Here is a 24,842-nt window from a genome sequence, read left to right as displayed (position 1 = left end):
GCGGTTCTGTGGACATGGGCGAGACTCTCGGATGGTTTGTTGCCTCCCGGGTGCTAGGGTCCGAGACGTCTCGGACCGTGTCTTCAGAATCCTTAAGGGGGAGGGTGTGCAGCCAGAAGTCGTGGTACACATTGGCACCAACGACATAGGTAGGAAGAGGGGTGGGGAGGTCATTCAAGAGCTCAAGGAGTTAGGCTGGAAGCTAAAAGCTAGGACAGACAGAGTCGTCATCTCTGGGTTGTTGCCGGTGCCACGTGACAGTGAGGCAAAGAATAGGGAGAGAGTGCAGTTGAACACGTGGCTGCAAGGATGGTGTAGGAGGGAGGGCTTCAGATATTTAGACAATTGGACTGCAATCTGGGGAAGGTGGGACCTGTATAAACAGGACAGGTTGCACCTGAACCAGAAGGGCACCAATATCCTGGGGGGTAGGTTTGCTAGCACTCTTCGGGGGGGTTTAAACTAATTTGGCAGGGGGATGGGATCCGGACTTGTAGTCCAGCAAGTAAGCTAGCTGTGTGTCAGGATGCCCAAGACTGTAGGGAGGCTGTGGAGAAGGTAGCACTGACAGGGACTACTTGCGGACACAGAGATGGGCTCAAGTGCGTATACTTCAACGCAAGGAGTATCAGAAATAAGGTGGGTGAACTTAAGGCGTGGATCGGTACCTGGGACTACGATGTTGTGGCCATCATGGAAACATGGATAGATGAGGGACAGGAATGGCTGTTGGAGGTTCCTGGTTACAGATGTTTCAGTAAGATTAGGGAGGGTGGTAAAAAAGGAGGGGGGGTGGCATTGCTAATTAGAAATGGTATAACGGCTGCAGAAAGGAAGTTTGAGGGGGATCTGCCTCTGGAGGTAGTATGGGCTGAAGTCAGAAATAGGAAAGGTGCAGTCACCTTGTTGGGTGTTTATTATAGGCCCCCCAATAGCAGCAGAGATGTGGAGAAACAGATTGGGAAACAGATTTTGGAAAGGTGCAGAAGCCACAGGGTCGTAGTCATGGGCGACTTCAACTTCCCAAATATTGATTGGAAGCTCTTTAGATCAAGTAGATTGGATGGGGCGGTGTTTGTGCAGTGTGTCCAGGAAGCTTTTCTAACGCAGTATGTAGATTGTCCAACCAGAGGGGAGGCCATATTGGATTTGGTACTCGGTAATGAACCGGGACAAATGGTGGGCTTGTTAGTGGGTGAACATTTTGGTGACGGTGACCACAATTCTGTGACTTTCACCTTGGTTATGGAGAGAGATAGGTGCGCACAACAAGGAAGTTTTTACAATTGGGGGAAGGGAAATTACGATGCTGTAAGACAGGATTTGTGGAGCATACGTTGGGAGCATAGGCTGTCAGGAAAGGATGTGGTGGAAATGTGGAACTTTTTCAAGGAGCAGATACGACGTGTCCTTGATATGTATGTACCTATCAGGCAGGAAAGAAATAGTCGTGTGAGGGAGCCTTGGTTGACGAGGGAGGTTGAATGTCTAGTAAAGAGGAAGAAGGAGGCTTACATAAGGTTGAGGAAACAGGGTTCAGACAGAGCAGTGGAGGGATACAGGATAGCCAGAAGGGACCTGAAGAAAGGGATTAGGAGAGCTAAGAGAGGGCATGAAAAATCCTTGGCGGATAGGATCAAGGATAACCCCAAGGCATTCTATGCGTATGTGAGAAACCTGAGAATGACGAGAACGAGGGTAGGTCCGATCAAGGACAGTAGTGGGAGACTGTGTATTGAGTCGGAAGAGATAGGAGAGGTCTTGAACAAGTACTTCTCTTCAGTATTTACGAACGAGAGGGACCGTATTGTTGAAGAGGAGAGTGTGAAACGGACTGATAAGCTAAAAGAGATACCTGTTAGGAAGGAAGATGTGTTGGACATTTTGAACAACTTGAGGATAGACAAGTCCCCCGGGCCTGACGGGATATATCCTAGGATTATGTGGGAAGCAAGAGAGGAAATTGCAGTACCGTTGGCAATGATCTTCTCGTCTTCACTGGCAACTGGGGTGGTACCAGCGGACTGGAGAGTGGCGAATGTTGTGCCCCTGTTCAAAAAAGGGAATAGGGATAACCCCGGGAATTACAGGCCAGTTAGTCTTACTTCTGTGGTAGGCAAAGTAATGGAAAGGGTACTGAGGGATAGGATTTACGAGTATCTGGAAAGACACTGCTTGATTAGGGACAGCCAGCACGGATTTGTGAAGGGTAGGTCTTGCCTTACAAGTCTTATTGAATTCTTCGAGGAGGTGACCAAGCATGTGGATGAGGGTAGAGCAGTGGATGTAGTGTACATGGATTTTAGTAAGGCATTTGATAAGGTTCCCCATGGTAGGCTTATGCAGAAAGTCAGGAGGCATGGGATAGAGGGAAATTTGGCCAATTGGATAGAAAACTGGCTAACCGGTCGAAGGCAGAGAGTGGTGGTAGATGGTAAATATTCAGCCTGGAGCCCAGTTACAAGTGGAGTTCCGCAGGGTTCCGTTCTGGGTCCTCTGCTGTTTGTAATTTTTATTAATGACTTAGATGAGGGAGTCGAAGGGTGGGTCAGTAAATTTGCAGATGATACGAAGATAGGTGGAGTTGTGGACAGTGAGGAGGGCTGTTGTCGGCTGCAGAGGGACTTAGATATGATGCAGAGCTGGGCTGAGGAGTGGCAGATGGAGTTCAACCCTGCCAAGTGTGAGGTTGTCCATTTTGGAAGAACAAATAAGAATGCGGAATACAGGGTTAATGGTAGGGTTCTTGGTCAGGTGGAGGAACAGAGGGATCTTGGGGTCTATGTACATAGATCTTTGAAGGTTGCCACTCAGGTGGATAGAGTTTGTAAGAAGGCCTATGGAGTATTATCGTTCATTAGCAGAGGGATTGAATTCAAGAGTCGTGAGGTGATGTTGCAGCTGTACAGGACTTTGGTTAGGCCACATTTGGAGTACTGTGTGCAGTTCTGGTCGCCTCACTTTAGGAAAGATGTGGAAGCTTTGGAGAGGGTGCAGAGAAGATTTACCAGGATGTTGCCTGGAATGGAGAATAGGTCGTACGTGGATAGGTTGAGAGTTCTCGGCCTTTTCTCGTTGGAACGGCGAAGGATGAGGGGTGACTTGATAGAGGTTTATAAGATGATCAGAGGAATAGATAGAGTAGACAGTCAGAAACTTTTTCCCCGGGTACAACAGAGTGTTACAAGGGGACATAAATTTAAGGTGAAGGGTGGAAGGTATAGGGGAGATGTCAGGGGTGGGTTCTTTACCCAGAGAGTGGTGGGGGCATGGAATGCGCTGCCCGTGGGAGTGATAGAGCCAGAATCATTGGCGACCTTTAAGCGGCATTTGGATAGGTACATGGATGGGTGCTTAATCTAGGTTAGAAGTTCGGCACAACATCGTGGGCCGAAGGGCCTGTTCTGTGCTGTATTGTTCTATGTTCGAAAACAACTAGCAAAGTTAAGGTCTGGGCTACCTTCTTGAAATGTTTTGAGGGATCTGGCCTGTTCCATAACAGAATATAATGTGGCAAATTATGATGTTATGAACTTTGGCAGGAAGAATAGAGGAGCTGAATAGTATTTAAGTGGAGTAAGACAACAGAAAGTTGCAACAGAGTGAGATTTGGGGTCTTTGTGCACGAATCATAAAAAGCTAGCACCTCAGTTCAGCATCTAATGGGGAAGGCAAATGGAATGTTTGCCTTTATGCCAAAGAGAATAGTATAAAACTATTCAAGGCAGTAATTGATATACTGAGATTGATATACATTTGATATACTGAGATCAGTTTTGATCCCCGTTACAATGTAAAGATAAACTGGCAATGGAGACAGACTGGAGAAGGTTCACTGGGTTGATTCAGTGTATGGAGGGATTTTCTGATGAGGGGAGGTGGAATAGGTTTGGGCTTGTACACATTGGCGTTTAAAACCTTTGAGAGGAGACTTTATTTATGTATCTAAAGTTAGGGGACTTGTGCTTTGCTTTGTTTCCTCTTGCGTGAAAATAGAGGATAAAATTGCATAATGTCAGAATAAAGGGATAACTGAAAACATTTGAAAATGAATTTGTTTTAGGGGAGTCAATCTGAGAAATTTATTAATGCAGAAGACTGTCAAAGTTAGGCCATTTGTATATTCAGCTGTGAGGTAGAAGTTTAATCATGAAGGAAATTATGATTATGCAAGGTAGTTCAATGAGTTCAATGTAGCTAAGTGTGAAGTGATTCACTTTGGTAAGAGTAATAAAAAGATGGATTACTGGGCTAATGGTAGACTACTTGGTAGTGTGGAAGAGCAGAGGGATCTTGGTGTCCATGTACACAGATCTCTGAAAGTTGCCACCCAGGTAAATAGTGCAGTGAAGAAGGCATATGGCGTACTGGCTTTTATTGGTAGAGGAATTGAGTTCCGGAGTCCTGAGGTCATGCTGCAGTTGTATAAGACTCTGGTGCGGCCGCATCTGGAATATTGTGTGCAGTTTTGGTCGCCATACTATAGGAAGGATGTGGAGGTACTGGAACGGGTGCAGAGGAAGTTTACCAGGATGTTGCCTGGTATGGTAGGAAGATCCTATGAGGAAAGGCTGAGGCACTTGGGGTTGTTTTCATTGGAGAAAAGAAGGTTTAGGGGTGATTTGATAGAGGTGTACAAGATGATTAGGGGGTTAGATAGGGTTGACAGTGAGAACCTTTTTCCACGTATGGAGTCAGCTATTACAAGGGGGCATAGCTTTAAATTAAGGGGGGGTAGATATAGGACTGATGTTAGGGGTAGGTTCTTCACTCAGCGAGTCGTAAGTTCATGGAATGCCCTGCCAGTAGCAGTGGTGGACTCTCCCTCTTTATGGGTATTTAAGTGGGCATTGGATAGGTATATGGAGGATAGTGGGTTAGTGTAGGTTAGGTGGGCTTTGATCGGCGCAACATAGAGGGCCGAAGGGCCTGTACTGCGCTGTATTCTTCTATGTTCTATGTTCTATGTTCTAAGGTAAAGGCAAGAAAATAGTGTTCAGGATGACCAGAACAGCCATGATCTCAGTGAATGGTGGAAATGACTGAATGGACTGAATTGCCTATTTCTGTTTCTACATCTTCTAGTCTTATAATCTGGTCGGCTGGAGGGCAGGGGAGATTAATTGAAGAAAGTTTGGTGGCAAGGTGAAAGGGGGTGGTTATGCACAAATAATGTAAACCCCTCTCACGTCCCATAAAAAAGCAAGCATGGAGAGGACCTGTGCAGACACCAGTCTCGACACTGTATTCGATGCATGTCAGTGAAAGTAAAAGAGAACATTATTCAATTGATGATAAGTTCACTGGTGTTGGACGGTTCAATTTCCATTTAAGGAAGAAGAGCATGAAGACTGTTGGCGAGGGATGGAATTGCAGAAGATTGGATATCAATGGTTGGTATGTTCAGGTCAGCAATTCCCTTGTATTTGCTGCAACTGGTGCTGCTCTTGGAAAAGTCTATTGCCCTACAGAGGTGTAAAAGAGAGCCTTCCTTCACCAATGGCAGAAAAATAACCTGATCATCAGCTGCATTCACTGATCCTGTGTTAGCTTTGGGCTTGTTGTTTATTCCTTGATGCAGTTCATGAGATATGCGGATACACCCGGCTACAGTCGCAAGACAGATTGCAGTGCTAAGCCAAGTGCCTAGCTTTCTATTTGGGCAAAGAAGTGCACTTTTGTAAGAAAGCTTGTACTTAACTGTCTACAACACTCCACTAAGCTGCTTGTGAGTAGCTGGTAAAATGTGTGGTCACTGTAAAACTAAGTGATGTGGGAGCACATTTAACTGGGCAGTTTGTTCGAGACAATTGATTTCTTTCACAGGTACTGGCATTTAATACTTTCCTTTCTCCCTTTGTGGAGGCTCTTTAGAGCGTGAGATTACTCTTCCAGTGTTGTTTTGATACCATTTACTATTTCTGGCTTTATTCTGGTGTTTCCAGCATGGCAAATACCAAAAAGCAATGATACAAATGCTTCTCTAAAAGGAAATATATATATAGACTCTCTCATAAAACCATATTAAGTAATCATTTTAAATTTTGGCAGAAATTAGCTTTGTTACTTCATCAGGCAGTGGGGATTTCCGACCTGACTACAAATCCATTCGCTTTCATCAAACATAATGCTTCTAAACAGTCACACTCAAAGCTTGTGATACTTTATTTAACTACCGACTGACAAAGGTGAATCTCAGCTTGAAATAACGACATTTCTTTGCAATGTTGAAAAGCTATTCATACAGAGAGAACTTGGATTTATATAAATCTTCTTCTACGTGCTTCTGATGCCTAAAGTCCATCTTACGCAATGAAGTCCTTCTTGGAAAATATTCACTTTTGTAATATTAAGAAATTCAACAACTAGTTTGCACATGGTAAGAACCAGCAACATCAATGCGTTAAATGATCAGATACTCTTTCTTTGTGGTTTTAGTTGAAAGCTGAATAGTGACCAGAAACAAAAAGAGAGTGTCGCTACTTTTTGGAATAAAGCCATGAGATCTTTCATGTCCAACTGAGGGACAGACAGAGTCAAGATTTAATATTTATTCCAATATACTTGTTTAAGCATAGCCCTCCCTTGGTATTGCACTGATGTGTCGACCTGAAGAGTATGCTGCAGTAAAGATGCCATTTGTAGTGTTATACAGTGTCATGACTCAATAAAGCAAGCCGCAGTATTCGCAGAATCATAATAAACTCGAAAATTTGATTAAACCACCAAATTACCCAATTATGACTAACTGCCTAATTCAAGTGAAATGAATATGCACATTGTTTTCATAGGTTATGGGTGAGAGGCAAAAAATTTTAAAAGGACGTAAGGGGCAACTTTGCCCTGCAGAGGGTGATGTGTGTATGGAATAGGGTGCCGGAAGAGTGGTGGATGGGTGCCTACCAAGCGATATAAGGTTTCTTAAAGGAAGGCTGTAAAATTTGAATACATAGCTTTCTGACTTAGAGGTGAGAATACCATTGAGCCAATGAATACCCAAAATCTATTTAAAGATCTGGAATAATGATTGTGCTATTCCAAGCTTGTTTCCCTTTCAATCCTAAATATCTACTACTTGGATTAGGTTTTTAGAAATTCCTGCTATTCATTTTTTGATGATTATTTTTATTGGGATGGAAAAAGTGAAGAACCTTGGGAATTTTGTATCTTCAAACACTTAAAAATATAATTTTTTTTACAAAATAAGAAGTAAACTGACTCCTCAAAAACTTGTGATACCTGCTTCAGTTTGATATTTGAACAATGTAATTTTAGTTGCATGGGTGGGCCAAGTTGTTTTGTCCCTTTCACTTGGCATTGTTGGTAATGTTTAACTAATGTTTTGAATAGTTACAAAGAAATAGGAATGAAGAAGGAGTAATGATTGACATTGGCAATGCTATTTCGCATGCTCAGTGCTTGTTCACACGACATTGTTGTCCTAGACCTGACGACAGTTTTGAAGTTTTGTGATCAGAGATTTTTTTTTTAAGGTTAACTTGTGATTGACAAGAACTGGCAACGATTACTGCAAGAATGGTGAAGGCTGGATGGTTACGATATGTACAGATTAGTGAATTAGAATTACTGTCAGTGAATTGTACAGTAATTACAATGTAAAAATTGTGGATGTAAGAATGAGGATGGAGGTTATCTTCCATGAAAGCAGCAGTTTCAATCCCATTTCCCTACCTTATTCCAATCCGTGCTCCTCTTATGCTTTTTACTTATCTATCTGTTTTTGTCCTTGGGATGTGAACATTCTTGGCAGGCCCCTATTGATTATCCATCCTTAATGTATCCTGAATGGTGTTGAATTTCACACATCTAATGTGGCATGATGCTGCCTTGACTCACTGCAGTCTGAAATGGAGTTACACTCATTGTTTTAGCTGATCCCTTTATAATGACCTATCAAATCTTAATTCTTGATGTATTTTCTTCAATCAGTTATTCTGGTATACTGCATAGTCTGAAAAAAGATGTTCTGCCGATCATGCAAATATAATGTGGTATTGGAATTTGTCAGTGTGATGCCGGGTATGTAGGCTGTATGCCCTGAATGCTCATAGATTGTCCCAAACAGCATATACCTATGGCTGTTCACAAAAACAAGACACTGACTCTACCCAATCAGCTGATGCCTGCAAAACTCAACATTAGCTGTGTCTCTATTGAGATTAGATAACATACATTAAATAATCCTGTGTGTGTAACATTATGTTGATGGGCAGTTTAGGATTGATAGGCTGGCAGAGTGGTGTACTTGTGTGCACTCACCCTCTCTCTGTGAATAAAATGATGCCCTGAAAAGGAAATCATCTGAAGACATCTCAGTAAAGTACTTTCTCTGGGAATCTGAGAAGCTTGACAAATCAGAATCTCTCCTTTCCTCAAATTCTGAAAGCTGAACCCCTAGCTCAATTTAAGGTCAAGCTGATCTTTCACCCAGAACTAGGATTTTCATTATTCTGGCCAACAGCAGCTTCAATAGGAACCCTGAGCACCTGTGAGAAGTCAACCCATTCCACCCTAAGTTTGGACTCTAGATTTGCAAGTGTCTTTGATCCAAATTTCCCTCCCTTTAATATTTCAGCAGAGCTGTATCTTGTCCTTTTGTGGTGTTGTGGGTAAATCACGACAAGTTATCATTAATTTGGCTGCTTATTAAGAAATTTCAGGGTCACCGAGCTATACAGTACGGAAACAAACTCTTCGATCCAACTTGTCCATGCCAACCATAGAAACCAAGAAAATAGGTGCAGGAGCCCTCTAGCCTGCACCACCATTCAGTATGATAATGGCTGATCATGTAATCTCAGTATCCCATTCCTGCCCTCTCCACTTACCCCTTGATTCCTTTAGCAGCAAAGTCCATATCCAGCTCCCTCTTGAATGTATTTAATGAACTGGCTCCAACAGCTTCCTGTGGGAGAGAGTTCCACAGATTCACAACTCACCAAGTGAAGAAAGTCTTCATTATCTCAGTCCTGAATGGCTTCCCCCTTACACTTGGACTATGACCCCTAGTTCTGCACTTTCCCAATATCAGGAATATTCTTCCTGCATCTAGCCTGTTGATTCTCATCAGGATTTTTATATGTTTCTTTGAGATACCCCCTCATTCTTGTTCAATACAATGAAAATAGGACCAGTCAATCCAGTGTTTCCTCGTGTCAGTCCTGCTGTTCCAGGAATCAAGAGTCGACTCCTTCAACAGCAATAATGCCCTCTCAGATTTGGAGACCAAAATGGCCCAAATTACTCAAGGTGTGGCCTCATCAAGGCTCTGTATAACTGCAACAAGATATTGCTATTCTGATACTCCAATCCCCTCATTATGAAGGCCAGCATGCCATTAGCTTTCCTCACTGCCTGCTGTACCTGCATGCCAATCTTCAACGACATGACACCCAGGTCTCATTGCACCTCACCTTTTCCTAAACTGCCACCATTCAGATAATCTGCCTTTGTGTTTTTGCAACCAAAGTGGACAGCCTCACATTTATCCACTTTTATATTGTGTCTGTCCAAGTCACCCTGCAGTGTCTGATCATTCTCCTCAGTGTACACTGCCACCCAGCTGAGTTTGACTGCCAATTCAGTATCCTAAATGTTATCTTGTCCCATTTTCCAGGATTTGACCATATCCCTTCAAATCCATCCAGATACCTTTTAAATGTTGTAATTGTACCAGCCTCCACCACTTTGTTTGGCAGCTCATTCCATACATGACCACCCTCTGCGAAAAAGTTGCCTCAAAAGTCCTCCTCAAATCTTTTCTTTCTCACCTGAAACCAATGTCCTTGAGTTTCGGACTCCCTTGCCTTGGTGAAAAGATCTTGTCTATTCACCCTATCCGTGCAATCCCTAATTTTATAAACTTCTATAAGGTCACCCTCGGTATCCGATACTCCAGGGAAGACAGCCCTAGTAAACTCAGCCTCTCCCTATAACTCAAACCCACCAACCCTGGCAGCATTTTTGCAATTTTTTTCGAAACCCTTTTAAGTTTCATAACGTCCCTCCTAAAGGAGGGAGACCAGAATTGCACACAATATTCCAAAAGTGGCTTAACCAACGTCCTGTGTAGCGGCAGCATGACTTCCCAACTCCTGTACTCAATGTACTGACCAATAAATGGTCAGCAGCAATTTTCAGCCAGAAATGATGAGTGGATGATCCTTCTTGGCCGCCTCCAGTGGTCCCCAGCATTACAGATACTAGTCTTCAGCCAATTTGATTCAATCCACGTGAGATCAAGAAACGGTTGGAGACACTGGATACTGGAAAGGCTACGGGCACTGACAACTTTCTGGTAATAGTACTGAAGACTTGTGGTCCAGAACCTTCTGCTCCCCGAGCCAAGCTGTTTCAGTACAGTTACAATGTTGGTATCTACCTAACAATGTGGAAAATTGCTGAACTGTGTCCTGTGCATAAAAAGCAGAAAAACTCCAACCCAGCCAATTACTGCCCCATCAGTCTACTCTCAATCATCAGGAAAGTGATGGAAGGTGTCATCAACAGTGGTATCAAGCAGCAGCTGTTCAATGACACCCAGTTTGGGTTCTTCCAGGGCCACTCCACTCCGGACCTCATTACTGCCTTGGTCCAAGCATGGACAACATGAATTCCAGAGGTGAGGTGAGAGTGACAGCCTTTGACATCAAGGCTGCATTCAACTGAGTGTGGCAAAACTGGAATCAATGGGTATTGGGGGCAAACTCTATACTGGTTAGAGTCAAACCGGCACATAGAAAGATGGTCATGGTTGTTGGAAGTCATTCATCTTAGCTCCAGGATACCTCTGCAGAAGTTCCTCAGGGTCGTGTCCAATCATCTTCAGCTGCTTCATCAATAACTTTCTCTCCCATCATAAAGTCAGAAGTGGGAATGTTCACCAATGATTGCACAAAGTCCAACACAGTTCATGATGACTCAGATATTTAAACAGTCCATGTTCAAATGTAACAAGATCTAGACAAAATCCAAGCTTGGGCTGACAAGTGGCAAGTGATATTTGCACCACACAAATGTCAAGTTATGACCATAATGAATAAGAGACAATTCAGTAGTGTTACAATCACTGAATCCTCCACTGTCAACATCCTGGGGGTTATTAAAAACCAGAAACTCAACTGCTCTCTGTCATGTGTACATAGTGACTACAAGAGCAGGTCAGAACCTAGGAATCTGTGGTGAGTAACTCTTCAAAGGCTGTCCAAGATCTACAAGGCACAAGTCAGGAGTGTGATGGAATTCTCCTCACTTGATTGGGTGAGTGCAACCCTAACACTCAATAAGCTTGACAACTATCAAGGACAAGGCAGTCTACTTGATTGTCACAATATCCACAAACATTCACACTTTACACCACTGATGCACAGCAGCAGTGTGTACTACAAGATGCACTCCAAAAATTCACCAAAGATCCTCAGACAGCACCTCAGGACTGCTTCCAACTGAAAGGACAAGTAGACATGTGGGAAAGCCACCATCTTCAAGTTCCTCTCCACATCACTCATCATCCTCACTTGGAAATATATCGTCATTCCTTCCACTAGGTCAAAAGTCTGAAATTCCCTCCCAAGTGATATTGTGGGTTAACCCAATGCACGTGGACTGCAGTCATTCAAGAAGGCAGCTTACCACCACCTTTTCAAGGGCAACTAGGGATGGCTATAAATGCTAGCCAGTCAGCAACACCCACATTTCACAAAATGAATAAATTGGAAATAAGTAAAGGCAAGCATTCCAAATGCTGCCTTCACAATCCTATCTACGTGCAACTCCACTTTCAAGCAACTATGAACCTGCATTCCAAGGTCTATCTGTTCACCAATACTACCATTAGTAGTAAGTGTTGAAGTCCTGCCCTGATTTGCCTTTCCAAAATGCAGCACCTCACATTTATCGAGATTAAATTCCATCTGCCACTCCTAAGTCCATTGGCCCATCTGATCAAAGTCCCTGTGGTACTCTGAAGTAACTTTCTTCACTGTGCAATGCACCACCAATTTTGATGTTATCTGTAAATTTACTAACCATACCTCCCTATGTTTGCATTCAAATAATTTATATCAATGACAAAAAGTAGTGGTACACCACTGGTCACAGGTCTCCAATCTGAAAACAGCCCTCCACCACCATTCTCTTGTCTCGACATTTGAGTCAGTTTTGTATCCAAGTGGCTAGTTCTCTGTGTTCCATGTGATCTGACCTGGCTAACCAGTCTACGATGCGAAATCTTGCTGAACACCTACCTTTATCAATTGTCTTCGTTATTCTTCAAGACTTCAGTCAAGTTAGTGAGACATGATTTCCAATGCACAAAGCCTTGTTGACTATCCATAATCCTTACTTTTCCAAATACATGTAAATCCTGTCCCCTAGAATCCCTTTCAATAACTTGCCCACCACTGATGTCAGGCTCACTGGTCTGAAACAACAAATCAAACTTACGCAACCAAATATTAGACCCCTCAAGTAATCAAGTACAAGTCTGCGACCCAAATTGGCTGTTACCAGATTAATGATGAAACTTGGCCAAAATGGACCAATAGTGTCTATCTCCGGAAGTGTTCAAGATTCGATCCTTGTACAGCGTTATTCTTTGAAGTTCATCAAGATTCTGATACAGATATTTGTCCTTCAGATGATTTTAAGTTCTTTCATCCAAATTACTGCAAGTCTGCATCATGCCTTCTCAACAGAAGTAATGTCTTTGTTCCTTGTTACATTTAGCCTTAACTGGCTGAAGACACAGCTTTCCTGTAGTTGACTCCTGAAATTCTTCTGCAGGGCTATCCTTGTCCTTTGTGGTCATAAAGCATCAGGTTTATCAAGTAGATGTCAATGTAGCTTTGTCTATGTGATCTTGACTCCTGTTTTTTTTCAAGACGTGGCTTATTGCTTCCAGTTTTTGTATAAGTTTGACCTTGTCTTTAATAGTTTATTCCAGACACTGTTCTTGCTGCTTCTTTGAATATAACAGTTTCTCTTATAACAGTTTGATTTTTTTCAATCCATGAACAGTTATTGAAGTTCTTAAGTCTATAATATCGTTATATTAGGATTAAGGGAAATATAGTTTAATTCTCATTGTATCTTAGTTGATAACCAGTCGTGCCAGTTATTTCAAGAATGTATCAAATATCACATTAATTTGAATGCATTTAAGAAAATTGGTGGAAGTCTCTTTTGTTCTAGATAGTAGTAATGAAGAGAAACAAATTGACCATTTAGGTGATTAAGTCAGACATATACACTTTTTACACATTTATATGGCTCATAGAGTACTGGGTTTTGACTTCCAGTGCACCCTTCCCATCAGAGTAGCAACACCATCCACTCCTAACAGCAGCAGCATGTGTCATTGATAATATGCACTGCTGCCAAGGCACCTTAGACAGCCTCTGCTGAACCTGTGACCTCTGCCACCTCTAAGGGCAGCAAATGAACATTTGCTTGGGCACATCGTCACCTGTAAGCTTCCTCCAAGCCACATATTGTCTTGAAGAAACTGTACTTCAAATATGGCTGGTAATAGCAAAAATATAAGAAGTGAATTGATTAGCCAATTTTATTCTCTTGATAGCTTCCTCCTGTGAGCAGGTGGGGTTGACCTATACCAGAACACTTCAAATTATCTATGGCCAATCAGTAGTTACAAAGTCAGTTATTGTGTGTGTTTTGTTCCCAGTCTTGTGCAGCAGATGTACAAAATGTAATGGACCAGGTGGGAGCAATACCTGCCATCTCCACTGTCATGTGCCATTTGTTTTATTGTTTGATCTACACTTTTTGAAATCTCATTTTATGCATGCATTGTGTTGGTGCTGACATGTATAACAAAGAAAATGTCTACTCATAGAGCAATGAGCAGCCATTACTTTGTGCAGTGATTGGAACACTGCCAGTTCCATTGATTTTTGTAATCAAATTGTTGAGACATACTATGTCACAAAGTAGAGCAGGTAGGACTTGGACATCAGGCTTCTGGTCCAGAGAAAGGGACATAGCCACATTTTTACATGAGCCCCATCAGATATTTCTGGTCAACCTGGTCAAAGGTGGGACTTGAGCCCAAGCCTTCTGGCTCAAAGGTAAGAATGTAATCACTTTGCCACAACAGCCGAACCCTTGAAGAATGTTTGTTTCTGATTTGGAAATAATTCTGCTTCATGGTTACTGGCATGAAATTCTGGAACTTTCTATCTGGCAACAGTGTGGGAATGCTCCCATAACACTGGTGGCTGAGGCTCAGAAGTGTGGCTCACCACTTTCTCTGACAGTATTATGGCTTTAAGAGGTGTTTTGTGAAGAAACATTGAGACAGAAGCGCCGAGCTCTCTGTTCAAAGCCAATAGAGTAAACAACTTGAGGTCTTGGGAATTATTTTTAAATCCAAGAAATCTTAGAATCCCAAAGTGTGGAAACAGGCCCTTTGCCTAAACAAGTCCACAATGACTCTCCGAATAGTAACTGAAAAATGTGTTGCTGGAAAAGCGCAGCAGGTCAGGCAGCATCCAAGGAGCAGGAGAATCGATGTTTTGGGTATAAGCCCTTCTTGAGGAAATGGTTTGGCTTATGCCCGAAACGTCGATTCTCCTGCTCCTTGGATGACCTGCTGCACTTTTCCAGCAACACATTTTTCAGCTCTGACCTCCAGCATCTGCAGTCCTCACTTTCTCCTCTCCGAATAGTAAACCATTCCTCTACCCTATTATCCTATATTTACTCCTGACTAGTGCACCTTTACCTCCCTGAACACTATGGGCAATAGTGAGTTTTGAGAAGATTTGTAGGTCAGGTTGAGGTTCTGGTTGTAGGTTTGATTGCTGAGCTCGAAGGTTTATTTTCAGATGTTTCATCCCCATACTAGGTAACATCTTCAGTGAACCTCTGAATGAAGTACTGGTGGTATAGCCCACTTTCTATTGTATGTTTGAGTTTCCTGTGGTTAGTGATGTCATTTCCTGTGGTGACATCATTTCGTATGGTGATTTCATTTCCTGTTTTATTTCTCACGGGGTGGTAAATGGGATCCAAGTTAATGTCTTTGTTGATAGAACTCCGGTTGGAATGCACTGCTTCTAAGAATTCTCGTGTGTGTCTCTATTTGACTTGTCCTAAGATGGATGTGTTGTCCCAGTCAGAGTGGTGTCTTTCCTCCATATGTAAGGATACGAGTGAGAGTATGTCATGTCATATTGTGGCTAGTTGATGTTGATGTATCCTGGTGGCTAGTTTTCTGCCTGTTTGTCCAATGTAGTGTTTGTTACAGCTCTTGCAAGGTATTTTGTAAATGACATTAGTTTTGCTTGTTGTCTGTGTCGGGTCTTTCAAGTTCATTAGCTGCTGCTTTAGTGTGTTGGTGGGTTTGTGGGCTACCATGATGCTAAGGGGTCTGAGTAGTCTGGCAGTCATTTCCAAGATGACTTTGATTGGGGACAGTGGCTAGGGTTTCTGGACGTGTTTTGTCTGCTCTTTTGGGTTTGTTGCTGAGAAATCAGTGGACTGTGTTCATTGGGTACCTGTTCTTTTTTTAATACACAATAGGTGATTGTCCTCTGCTCTGCGTAGTTTGTCTGTGTTGCAGTGTGTGGTGGCTCATTGAAATATTGTTCTCATGCAGTTTTGTCTGGATGTTGGGATGATTGCTTCTGTAGTTCAATATTTGGTCCGTATCTGTTGTTTTCCAGTAGAAGCTGGTTTGAAGTTCCCCATTGGCTGTTTGCTCTACTGCAACATCGAGGAATGGCAGTTTGTTGTTTTCCTCCTGTTTAGTAAATTTTATGCAAGTAAGGGTATTATTATGGTCTTGAAGGTTTCCCCTAATTTGGTCTGTTTAGTGATGACAAAGGTGTCATCCACATAGCAAACCCAAAGTTTGGGTTGGATGGTTGGCAGAGCTGTTTGTTCGAGTGTCTGCATTACTGCCTCTGCCATGATATTGGCGGTCCCATGGGTGTTCCGTTGGTTTGTCTGTAGGTTTTGTTGTTGAAGGTGGTATGTGGTAAGGCATAGGTCCACTAGCTTGACAATACTATCCTTGCTGATGAAATTGGTGGTGTTTGGTGTATGTGTCATTGGTTCTAATAATGTAATCAAGTGTTTCGTTGGCCAGGTTGATTATGATGGATGTGAACAGGACTGTTACATCAAAGAAGACCATTGCTTCATCCTCTTCTTGGTGTCTTTGACAGTCTTCAGGAATTCTTGGGTAGAGTGGAAGGAGTGTATTCAAAAAGAACTGGTACCCAATGAACACAGTCCGTTGATTTTTCAGCAACAAACCCAAACAAGCAGACAAAACACTGTCCAGAAACCCTAGCCACTCTCCCCTACATCAAAGACATCTCTGAAATGACTGCCAGGCTATTCAGACCCCTTAGCATCATGGTAGCCCATAAACTCACCGACACTAAAACAGCAACTCATGAACTTGAAAGACCTTATACAGACAATAAGCAAAACTAATGTCAAAATACCTTGCAAGGACTGTAACAAACACTACATTGGACAAATAGGCAGAAAACTAGCCACCAGGATACATGAACATCAACTAGCCACAAAACAACATGGCCTACTCTTACTAGTATTCTGACATACGGATGAGGAAGGACACCACTTTGACTGGGACAACACATCCATCCGAGGACAAACCAAATACAGACACGCACAAGAATTCCTAGAAGCAGTGCATTCTAACCAGAGCTCTATCAACAAAGACATTAACTTGGATCCCATTTACCACCCTGTGAGAAAAAGAACAGGAATTGACATCACCATATGAAATGTCACCGCTGGAAATGATATCACCAACCCGAGAAACATCACATAGGAAGTGGGCTCCACCACCAGTGCTTCATTTGGAGGCTCACTGAAGATGATGTTACCCAGTATGGTGATGAAATGTCTGAAAAGGAACCTTCCAGCTCAGTGAGCAAACCTACATCCAGTGTGGGCAATCTAGCATGGCCAATTCACCTCCCTGCACATCTTTTGGATTGTGAGATAAACTGGAACACCCAGAGAAAACCCACGCAGGCATGGGGAGAATGTGCAATCCCTCCACACACAGTTGCCTGAGGAACTATTAAAGTTGGAACAATTGAAACAGGCCTGAATGGGTGGGGTCAAACACTCACAGAAATAGCATTTTTAGTTTTAGCTTTCTGCAGTTGCTGGGGTCTTGAAGATGGATGTGGATGCTCTACTTCCTCTCTCTTTACAGCTACAATGTAGGGTTCTCTCCCTGCTGCTGGAATTGCATGTGACACTGTCTCTTTTACTGAAATTGCCTTTGCCATGAATTTGTTTATGAGGTATTACTATATTAGAACAGTTAATGCTTCTTTATTTTGTTAAGCATTTTGATAGAGTTATAGTTAAGCTAATTCTTTCATTTTTATTTTGTGTGCACTTTAACTGGAGGTAAAAATCAAGTATGTTTTGCTTAACGTCGAATCGTGACTAATCAAATTGTATCTGGAATGCTACGGCTTACACTTACCTCACAAAAGAAGCAAAAGTTAAGTCTACCTTAATATATCTTCAGGGGGTTTTGTTTGGTCGGTAAGAGCAATTTGGGTGGGTGATAAATGTTGGCCTTGCCTGTCCGCAATGTCTCAAAGCAATTTATTGTACTGTATAGCTGGCAATTTCAGTCATTGTTTATCTGGCTGAGTTAACTGTGGAACTTGTCACTCTGTGTACGTTAATCTTATACTGATTCTTGGTATTGTTCCTTTGGTCTTGTATGTAACTCCTTCTTTGTGCTGACAGAGTTTGAATTAGTTCACGATTGAGTGCATCTTTTTAATAGGTGTTTTTGAGGTCTGTTATAAATCTGGTTAAGTTGGAGTCACGCTGTGTTAGGCAGAACAGTATTTATTTAAAAACAATCATGAGCTTAAATTGGTGAAGTTTGATTTAGTTCTGAGTTCAGTTGTTGTTAATGTCACGGTTTCGGCATGCATTATTTTTACTTGATTATCTTCATGTTCTTTTTCTGCCTTTCCACTATTTTAGTGGCTATTTAGTTTCCACACTTGAATTTAATGAGTCTAATGTCAGAGTGAATATGGACGAGAGTTCTTGCGCATTTGAACCTAATGAGGGTCAGGGAAAGAGTTCATGTGAGCCTGGATGAAGTTTTGTTGTAAAGCTTAACTTGCCTTGCTGCTGAACCTTCTGTTTATTTCGAGGGTTGTGTTGATCGATGCATGTTTAAGGCAATGGTGTGCACAATTACGAGGAGGCACTCCTGATCTTTACTGGTATAAAGGTACTTTGTTAGTCTGAATGGCAATTTGAGGTCCTGTCTCTCGCAAGAAGCTTTGAATGAACCCAGCAAGCAAGCTCTTGGTAACTCAAGGGGCACTACTGATTGAGAGCCGTGCTTGTTGTTTAGCGGAGTATTGAGCCACACGAATTAAATTGATTGTGTGTCCAATGAATGTTGATTTGGGCTACTGCCTTATGTCCAACCACACATTTTAAAGACGTTGTTGAATCATATTGACTGCCTTTATTTTGGTTTAGTGATGCACATGAAAATGCTAATTACTTGTGTCATTAATCCATTAACATGACAATGCTGATAGATAAGTGAGTGGTTTGATGCAAATCCTGTCGGATATAGCAGCTTATAAAGGTGGAAGTAATGAAATAACCTATTTTACAAATTGGAGTATATCACTTTTATACAGTTGCAGTTTGCAAGACACTGAAAGGTGGGTAGGTTAGGATAATACAATTATTGATTTTGATTTGCAAAATCATTTTAATTTATGACTTTAAACTGAAGTGTCAGGTGGGTGGGTTCATTTTCATGGAAAATTATGAAAAAAGTTAAGGTTCAACAGAGATTATTAAAGCTTCCTGAACACGAAATGGGACAGAGAGTATGGAAAGGCCCAGGAACCTTACTTCAGGCACAGCAAACAAGGGGACAGCTGTGAGATGGGGATGGGGAGCAGTTACCTGCTGTGCTTTGCCAGCTTCACATCTGTTGACTCTGGCTTCCAGCATCTGCAGCCCTGACTGTCTCCAAGTCACTGAAAACCAACACTGTGAAGTCTGTCTTAAGGATGTCCACCCTGAAGTTTACCCCCTCCCTCTGAAGAGAGCTCAGTGAGTCTTCTCTCTCCAGTTGCAACACCGCCAAATATGCGCTGCCTTCTGGCCTGAAACTACCTTTCCCACTGACTCATCACAATAAGCCCTGACCTGCATCCAATTATCACTATCCCACTAACCTTCTGTCAGCTTCTCTCCCCACCCCACCCACCATTTACTTCCGGGCTCCCCTCTTTCCCCAGTCCCATGAAGGGGTTCAGCCCGAAAAGTTGACTTTCTTGCCCCTCAGATGCTGTCTGACTTGCTGTACTTTTCCAGCTTCACATCTACTGACTCTGGCTTCTAGCATCTGCAGTTCCTACTGTCTCCAAGTGGCAGGACTGAGGGGGTTGTACTTTAAATACAGGCAGTATATGAAACAAGGTAAAGTGCATTTGTAGCGCAGATTGAAATTGGCAGGTACAATGTTGTGGATTTCACAGAGACATGGCTGCAAGGAAGATCTGAGCTTGAACTAATTATTCAACGATCCACTATTGAAATGACTGGCAGATGGACAGAAAGGACTGGATTGTCTTAGAACATAGAACAATACAGCGCAGAACAGGCCCTTCGGCCCTCAATGTTGCGCCGACCTGTGAACTATTCTCAGCTTGTCCCCCTACACTATCCCATCATCATCCATGTGCTGATCCAAGGATTGTTTAAATCTCCCTAATGTAGCTGAGTTAACTATATTGGCAGATAGGGCATTCCACACCCTTACCACTCTCTCTGCGTAAAGAACCTGCCTCTGACATCTGTCTTAAATCTATCACCCCTCAATTTGTAGTTATGCCCCCTCGTACAAGCTGACATCATCATCCTAGGAAAAAGACTTTCACTGTCTGCCCTATCTAATCCTCTGATTATCTTGTATGTCTCTAACAAATCCCCTCTCAGCCGCCTTCTTTCCAATGAGAACAGATCCAAGTCTCTCAGCCTTTCCTCATAAGACCGTCCCTCTAGACCAGGCAACTTCCTTATTAATAAAGGGAGCCCTTAGGTCCCTTTATTAATAAGAATATACAGTACAAGAAAAAGGAGATTCGCTGAACTTGTCTCTGAGGGTATAGAGGAAATGATCTTAGAGGCATGTGAAATGTGCAGAAAAGATTCAATGGAATAGATTCAGGGATAAGAAACTTCAGTTTGGAAGGTAGATTGGAGAAGGTAGAGTTATTTTCTTTAAAGAGATAGACTAAGGCAGACCTAATAAGACTTTTCAAAATTGCCATAGAGATGTACTGCATGGAAAAAAATTACGTTGATTGCAAGATATAGAGTTGAAAAGCATAGAATCTAGTAAATTTATTACTTGCTGGTAGATTCTGGTTCTGGGTGAACTCTGTGAATCAACACTCTTGCCGATCGTTGGTACTGAATAATGATTGTTAAGCAGGAGCAATTCCTTGTTTCTCCTTGACTGTCTAATGGTCACCCATTCCCTCTACCTCCATACTCTCAAACTGCAGAGGGATCAAATCATTTCCTGCAGAAATAGCTACTCAGGACACAAGAAGCAGTTTGGAGTTCCCATGTCGTGGAAGATGGGCATTCTGGAATAACAAACTGTGGATCCTGAAGATCTGAAACCAAAAAAAGAGATTGCTGGAGAGACTCAGCAGAGCTGGCAGCATCTGTGGAGAGAGAAACATTTAGGGTTCATTGAGCCTTCTGCAGAATGGAACTGGAGTTAGCAGTTCAGGACGACAAATATCTTAATGATGAGCAGTATAATTATTGCAACACATTAAAACTTCATCGAGTAGGGAATCAAATTAAATATAGATCTAGTTGTTTAAAAATCTATCTTGATTTTCGCCGACGATTGTAAATGAGCGGATTTGAAACGTAATCCCTTTCTCCTCAATGCCCCCGAACATGTCCGCTCCCTCAATATACCGGCAATTTAGAAGAACGAAATTGAGAAAAAAAAATCTACGGGCACGTGTTTTGCTATAATCGTTCTGATTTGGTTCGACGGAATGGGACAAATGCTGAAGTTTCTTGTTTCCAATTCCCATCTGCTTGTGTTTACCAAGGCGGGGCGCCAGTGGGGGAGGGCAGTTTAAAGATCCAGCCGATGGCTTCGCAGTGTTCCGTTTGAACAGAACTTCTCACAAAAGGAGCTACGGTGTTAGTGCTGGACTCCTTTCACATCGGCATTATCGAGCTACGATTTGGTCTTAAACCTTGGAAATCTACTTTGAGAAGAACAAATGCGTGGGATCAGAAAGGGCGACGGTTTGTACTCCTGAGAATCTAGCTTTCGTTATGTGTCTGTGTCTTGCATAGGAAGGGGACTAAATTCTGGAGGGTTTTGCCGTCTCTAACTTCCACCCCGGGGCCGCCTCGTCAACCACAAGTTTCGTGATTAGCGGCTGGTCCGTCAATTAATCCCACCGTCCTTGCTTTTTTTTATTTGTCTTTTTGCACGCAATTCGTACAGGATTTGTTCTCCCGATGTAACGCCTTGACAGACTGGCTGTTGCGACATTGCTTCGCTCCTCAAGTTCCATGGCAGAAATGAGACTTCTACATAGCTTGCCTTGAAATTGTTTTTCCGAGGTCCATGGCCGTGGCACCTAATGTGCTACAGCAACGTTCACAATTGTGCCCGTATTAACCAAAGTAAACACTTTCTTTTAATAACATAATTCCTCTCCCGAATGTGGTCTCCTTTATAGTGCAGTTTCGTAAAGAGATTTATTTCAGTGGGTGAGGTTAAACAGGTAATCGTTACTTCCTGGCTCCTCGCAATATCGGGAAACTTTTCTAACCTCGAAAAGCCGAGCACTCAAATTATTCGTCAGGTTGTGCTCCCAAGATGTTTCGTTTGGGTGGTATGGGAGGTGGGGAAGTTGCTGGAGAAACTATATCTGGCAGCATTTGTGGAGAGAAAGCAGTTAACGTTTCGAACGCAGTGACTTTAAGAAATGTGCAACTGCAATAGTTGGAAATTTGCTTCTCAGTAGAAACCGGAATTCCGTACAAAGGGGCGAAGAAATGCTTGGAAGTTTAATAAAGGGGCAATAGTAAATGCGTTGATTGTTAGAATTGGGAAAGGAACCAGCTCCAATGCTGTCGGTGAAAGACATTGAATGCAACAAGTGATTAACGATGTATTGTCTGATAGGGTGGTTGAAACAGATTCAGAACAAAATAAGTTCTTGAAAGCGAAAACGTTTTCGGGGTCCGAGAAAGAAGCAGGCGGGCTGGGACGAACCAGACTCTTCCCTAGTACAGATCAGATGGACCGAATGCCCTTATACCCTTTACTACTTGAATTAGGTTGAGGGCGATAACTTTGGGTGAGACTGAAGAGATGCAGACTTTGTTCAATAAGAACTGGTATATGCAAGTAACAGTAAGGAAAACGAAACTGATGTATACAAACACGTCTGTAGTAGTTTAACAATGGAGTTATATTGTCTGTGTTGTTTAATTTAATCTGTTTAGAGTTATGACACTACTGGGACTGAGCCTGAAAATCTGGGTTCATGCCTGACGAATTGATTAGGTTACAGTGTGGAAACAGGCCCTTCGGCCCAACAAGTCCACACCGACCCGCCGAAGCGCAACCCACCCATACCCCTACATTTACCCCTTACCTAACACTACGGGCAATTTAGCATGGCCAATTCACCTGACCTGCACATCTTTGGACTGTGGGAGGAAACCGGAGCACCCGGAGGAAACCCACACAGACACGGAGAGAACGTGCAAACTCCACACAGTCAGTCACCTGAGGCGGGAATTGAACCCGGGTCTCTGGCGCTGTGAGGCAGCAGTGCTAACCACTGTGCCACCGTGCTGCCCCTAATTAGGGCCACAGCCACTGTGTCACAAGACCTGAGAAACTGAATCAGTTTACCACTGAAACCTGGGATTGAACCAGAGACTTCTCGATCTTCAGTCTAATATATTCCCAACTGAGCTATTTCAGCTGTGCGAAGTGGAGTTATTCTAGTATGAAGATGAGATGGATAAGATCCATTGCCTGCAATTTATATGCCATGTGGAAACTCTCATACTTGATGTCCTGGATAACCATGCATGCATGTGTATCCAGTCTTTTTTTTCATTTTATATCCAGCAGTGCTCTTAGATATTAATTGACATATTTCTACCATCAAATTACCCTGAATCATATTATCTGCCAGCACTAAATTACCAATGGTTTTAATAATCAGTTTACATGCAAAGCTGGCAAAGGGCTGCATTGAGTTCAGTGCTATCAAATATGTCAGCCATGTGGCTTATTAGGAATCTGTCTATAGCTCATTGCATTTCTGGTTTGAAGTCAAAAATGAGCTTTGGAAATTGTGGTTGGATATGTGGTCTTGCTATACATGTTCACATTTACATATGCAATGTGGCGTATAACCTTTCTTCATGCTTGTTAAATCAGTGAAATGAAAATTTGTGTTTGCAATACATTTTAAAAAAAACTTTGTTTTACCCAGTTTGTGTGGTGGAGTATGGATTTAAATATACAGACATTTAAATAATAATCCAGGAGAGATTGAGGAAGTTGGAACTGTTCTTGGAGTGAGTAAGGATGAGCAATTATTTGATCGAGGCTTCCAAAATTAAGTGGGCTGGAAAGAGTAGATATGGAGAAGCTGTTGCCGTTCATTAAAGAAGAATGAGCAGACATAGATTTAAAGTGATGTGCAGTCCAAGCAAGGGTGATGTGAGGACAATTTTTTTCACTTTGAATAGTTATGGTTTGGAATGCAGTGACTGGAAATGTGTGGAAGTCGGTTTAGTTGAGGCATTCTAGGAAGAATTAGATAGCAGTAGAAATGGTGCAAGCATGATGGGCCAAATGGCCACCTTTTGTACTGTAACAATTGTGTGATACTCTGATATTTGCTTATGTGAAGGTATAATGAAGTACTTGACCAAAATTAATGCATGTGGCTGAAACAATGCCGTCATAGCCATATGTGGCAAATCATCAATTTCTATTGACCAGCCCTACTGTAATTGCTCAAGCTAAATCTTAATGTTTATCTGCTCCCCAGGTATTGCAGAGCTGTGGCTGAGAATTTTCAAGGTGTGTAGATGTGCAGAGACAGGAGGATAGTGAATTGCTGGCTGTCCACCAGGGTATGAGGAAGCAGGAATTGTCAGATTCTCAAAGTATAATACTTTCAAATCAGTTTTTGGCACTGAATGCCAGTAAGGGTACTGTCAACTTGGTATAGACCTCTTGCATCATGGGGAAAATAACTGCACTGCGAAACAGTGATACGCAAGGCATTGGAAGGGCCTTGACAGTCTGTGCTCTGTAATCTTCAGTGTAAATCCTATATTTTGTTTCCTCTCTGGTGCCTTGGCAAAGGACATCCAGGAGGCTTGGTGTTTGTTAAATTACCTCACAAAAGGTAAAGTCATAAGATAAAAGCCCATGGAGTTGGAATAGTAGATTGGCATGGATAGAGAATTGGCTAATGGACAGGAAACAGTGAGTGGAGATACGGTGTTCTATTTTGGCTTGGTGAATTGTAACTAGTGGAGTTCCTCAGGGATCAGTGCTGGAACCTCAACTGTTTACACTACATATTAATTTTATAGAGGAAGGAAGCAAAACTACTGTAGCCTTTCACCTATTTGCCTGGAAATTTGGCAAGTTGCAAGAAGGATATCAGCAGCTTTGAGAGATATTGATGGATTAAGTGAGTGGGCAAAATGTTGGCAAATGG

The 24,842-nt window shown here is 42.4% G+C and overlaps 1 protein-coding gene across 4 annotated transcripts in view; it reads left to right on the top strand.

Moving 5' to 3' along the window:
• Positions 1-24,842, top strand: part of lifra (LIF receptor subunit alpha a) — a 194,171-nt gene that overhangs the window by 67,887 nt on the left and 101,442 nt on the right. Inside the window, exon 1 of one of the 4 annotated variants that reach the window (XM_072593156.1) lies at positions 21,202-21,375. The exons of the other annotated variants lie outside the window; for them this stretch is intronic. The gene's annotated coding sequence lies outside the window, so the exon portion shown is untranslated. Of the gene's footprint in view, positions 1-21,201; positions 21,376-24,842 lie in introns of those variants that run through there. 4 annotated transcript variants of the gene reach the window in all.

Source organism: Chiloscyllium punctatum, chromosome 2 (assembly GCF_047496795.1).
Source record: "Chiloscyllium punctatum isolate Juve2018m chromosome 2, sChiPun1.3, whole genome shotgun sequence".
Lineage (NCBI taxonomy): Eukaryota > Metazoa > Chordata > Chondrichthyes > Orectolobiformes > Hemiscylliidae > Chiloscyllium > Chiloscyllium punctatum.
The sequence above is the reverse complement of the archived record's forward strand: the minus strand, read 5'-3'. Positions and strand labels throughout refer to the sequence as shown.